This window comes from Arachis duranensis, chromosome 4 (genome assembly GCF_000817695.3).
Source record: "Arachis duranensis cultivar V14167 chromosome 4, aradu.V14167.gnm2.J7QH, whole genome shotgun sequence".
NCBI classification, from domain to species: domain Eukaryota; kingdom Viridiplantae; phylum Streptophyta; class Magnoliopsida; order Fabales; family Fabaceae; genus Arachis; species Arachis duranensis.
In genome coordinates, this window is record NC_029775.3 from 104,880,411 (window position 1) to 104,884,338 (window position 3,928).

General features: G+C 40.0%; 1 non-coding gene across 1 annotated transcript; it reads right to left on the minus strand.

Annotated features, from left to right (window-relative positions):
- Nucleotides 1–15: 15 nt before the first annotated feature.
- On the minus strand, nt 16–123 carry LOC127747109 (small nucleolar RNA R71). The gene has a single exon (XR_008008912.1). It is a non-coding gene; the product is annotated as a small nucleolar RNA R71 (small nucleolar RNA).
- Between the last annotated feature and the right edge of the window lie 3,805 nt (nt 124–3,928).

Genomic DNA, 3,928 nt, shown 5'->3' on the forward strand with positions numbered 1-3,928 from the left:
CCTCAAAAATTGAGTAAGCTTAGAGTGAAAGTCCAAACCTTTAGACAGAAGGAAGGTGAATCCCTCTATGAAGCTTGGGAAAGATACAAATAATTGATCAGAAAGTGTCCTTCTGACATGCTTTCTGAATGGAGCATTATAGGTATCTTTTATGATGGTCTGTCTGAACTATCCAAGATGTCATTGGACAGCTCTGCTGGAGGATCTCTTCATCTGAAGAAGACGCCTGCAGAAGCTCAAGAACTCATTGAAATGGTTGCAAATAACCAATTCATGTACACTTCTGAAAGGAATCCTGTGAACAATGGGACGAATCAGAAGAAAGGAGTTCCTGAGATTGATACTCTGAATACCATACTGGCTCAGAATAAAATATTGACTCAGCAAGTCAATTTGATTTCTCAAAGTCTGTCTGGAATGCAAGCTGCACCAGGTAGTACTAAGGACGCTTCGTCTGAAGAAGAAGCTTATGATCCTGAGAACCCTTCAATGGAAGAGGTGAATTATATGGGAGAACCCTATGGAAACACCTATAATCCTTCATGAAGAAATCATCCAAATCTCTCATAGAAGGATCAACAGAGACCTCAACAAAGTTTCAACAACAATAATGGTGGAAGAAATAGGTTTAGCAATGGCAAGCCTTTTCCATCATCTTCTCAGCAACAGACAGAGAATTCTAAGCAGAGCCACTCTGACTTAGCAACCATAGTCTCTGATCTAATCAAAACCACTCAAAGTTTCATGACTGAAACAAGGTCCTCCATTAGAAACTTGGAGGCACAAGTGGGTCAACTGAGTAAGAAAGTTACTGAACTCCCTCCTAGTACTTTTCCAAGCAATACAGAAGAGAATCCAAAAGGAGAGTGCAAGGCCATCAACATGGCCGAATTTGGAGAGGAGGAAGAGGCAGTGAGCGCCACTGAGGAAGACCTCAACGGACGTCCACTGGCCTCCAATGAGTTCCCTAATGAGGAACCATGGGAATCTGAGGCTCACACTAAGACCATAGAAATTCCATTGGATTTACTTCTGCCATTCATGAGCTCTGATGAGTATTCTTCCTCTGAAGAGGACAAAGATGTCACTGAAGAGCAAGTTGTCAAGTACCTTGGAGCAATCATGAAGCTAAATGACAAGTTATTTGGTAATCAGACTTGGGAGGATGAACCCCCTTTGCTCACCAAAGAACTGGATGACTTGACTAGGCATAGTGATAAACCCATATTTCATGGTTTATCTTGTGCTCAATTGAGTGGTTTTTATCAACTCTTTACCCACTTATTCATACTATTTGCATGTTTTACATTTTCCTTCCTGATTTTGTGCTATGATTGAAAACATGCTTCTTTGATCTTATATTTGCTTATTATTAATCCTCTCTTATTACCATTAGATGCCTTGATATGTGTGTTAAGTGTTTTCAGATATTATAAGGCAGGAATGGCTCAGAGGATGGAAAGGAAGCATGCAAAAGTGGAAGGAATACAAGAAGTTGGAGAAACTGCTAAGTTGTCCAACCTGACCTCTTCGCACTCAAATGGCTATAATTTTAGCTACAGAGGTCCAAACAATGCGGTTCCAGTTGCGTTGGAAAGCTAACGTCCGGGGCTTCGATTTGATATATAATTTGTCATAGCTGCCCTGACGCCAAGCGACGCGAACGCGTGGGTCACGCGGACTCGTGACTTAGCGGGAGCGCAACCCGCGCGGCCGCGTGGACGACGCGACCACATCACTTTTCCGCGACCTGTACGGACCAGAAAGCGCTGGAAGTGACTTTTGGGCTGTTTTTGACTCAGTTTTTGGCCCAGAGAACACATATTAGAGTTTATAAAGTGGGGGAATGCATCCATTCATAATCATGCATTCATAATTCACTTTTCATATTTTAGATGTAGTTTTTAGTGAGAGAGATTTCCTCCTCTCTCTCTTAGGATTAGGACTTAGGACTTCTCCTATTTTTAGGAGTAACTCTCAATCCCAGGTTCTTTATTTTTATTTATCCCAAGTTAATTTATGAACTCTTCCATGTTACAGATTACTCTTTTAAATTAATATTATTTGAGGTATTTCAGTTTAATATTGCTTTCTTTTATTTACATGATTATTGCTTCCCATCCAAAAGCATTTTTATTCCAGCAGCTTCAATTTTCTTTCCTTTTGGCCTTGGTTAATTAATTGGTAACTCTAGAGTTATCAAACTCATTATTGAAAGGAAATTGGATTTCTTCATTTCATTAATTCATATTCCAATAACTCCAGCCTTTCCCAAGGAAAGACTAAGACTTGAGGATTCGAATTAATTCATCCACTTAACTTACCTTCATAGTTAGAGGTTAACAAGGTGGGAGAAGAATCCAATTCTCTTCATAATTGATAAGGATAATTAGTATAGGACCTCCAGTCTTTATACCTTGCCAACAGTTTATTTTACTGTTAATTTATTTTACTTGTTATTTAAATATGCTTGTGCCCATTGCCCAAATTCCAAAAACCCCAATTTTACCTTTTTCATAGCCAATAATAAGAACACACCTCCCTGCAATTCCTTGAGAAGATGACCCGAGGTTTAAATACTCGGTTATCAATTTTAAAAAGGGGTTTCTTACTTGTGACAACCAAAACATTTGTACGAAGGGATTTTTGTCGGTTTAGAGACTATATCTACAACGCGACTATTTTTATGAAATTCTTTACTGGCAAAAATCCCAACGTCAAAATGGCGCCGTTGCCGGGGAATTGCAAACGTGTGCCTTATTATTGGTTATTGTAAATATTTTTCTTTTGTTTGTTTATTTTTTTTTAATTTTTCTTTTTAATTTTATTTGCTACCATGAACTCTCACCCCTCTCGCTTTGAGTTTGGTTCTAACTTTGTTGAAGGAAATAGAAGTTACAATAGGAATATGCATCAAGGTCAGACCAATCAAGGATGGATGGAGCCAAGAGGATCTAATCAACCCTTTAGGCAACAACACCATCCTAGATATCATGGACAAAGACCAGGCTACAATGCATCCCAAGCTGATAGATATGGTGGACCACCTTGTAGCTACCAACAAGCCCCACCCTATGCTCAGAGATCATCCTTTCAACACAACCTCAACCCACCACACTCACAAGCCCCTTTCCACCATTCACCTCCATATGACCCCAATCCTTGTTCACCACACCAACCACCATATGAACCATACACAGAACCACCACCTCAGTATACACCATCTCATTATCCTTATCAAGATGAACTACCTTCCTACCATGAACCCTTTCTCCCAACAATTGAACCCTCCTATCCACCCCAAATCTCCTTGGAAAAAGTAATTGCTGATCTAAACTCTACTATACAAGCTCTCGCCACCCAAATCGGATTACCAAATCCCTTCAACAATCAACCCTCAAGCTCTAGTGCACTTCCTTTTCAACCACAGAATAATCTATCCATCCCGTCACCACCATCCATGGAAGAGCACCCACATCCATCAATCCAAGAGCAACATGATCCCACTGGAACAATTGACATGGAACAAGAGAGAGAGGATCATCTTCGCGAATCCATACTTCATAAGGAGCTAGAGGAGGCACTAAGGGTGAAGGTAGTAGAGACCTTCGAAGTTGACAGCGCGGTTGAAAAACTAGTGAAAGAAGACAACAAGGAGGATTTCGTGCTTAAAGGTGAAAAAATAGTTGGAAGGAAAATCATTGAGGATGAATATGATTGCATACTTAAATACCTGGATCAAGAAAGAAATCAATTACCTTTCCAACGTTCGGACATTCAATGAACCCCCATGGTTTCATGTGGGAAATCTACTGAAGAATGTAGCAGGAAGGAGAAATTAGGCACTTGGTGGACGAAATTGTGATCCTCAAAGTTGGTCTCTTTGTACTTGTATGAAATTTAAATATTGGCTCTATCAAGAATACCC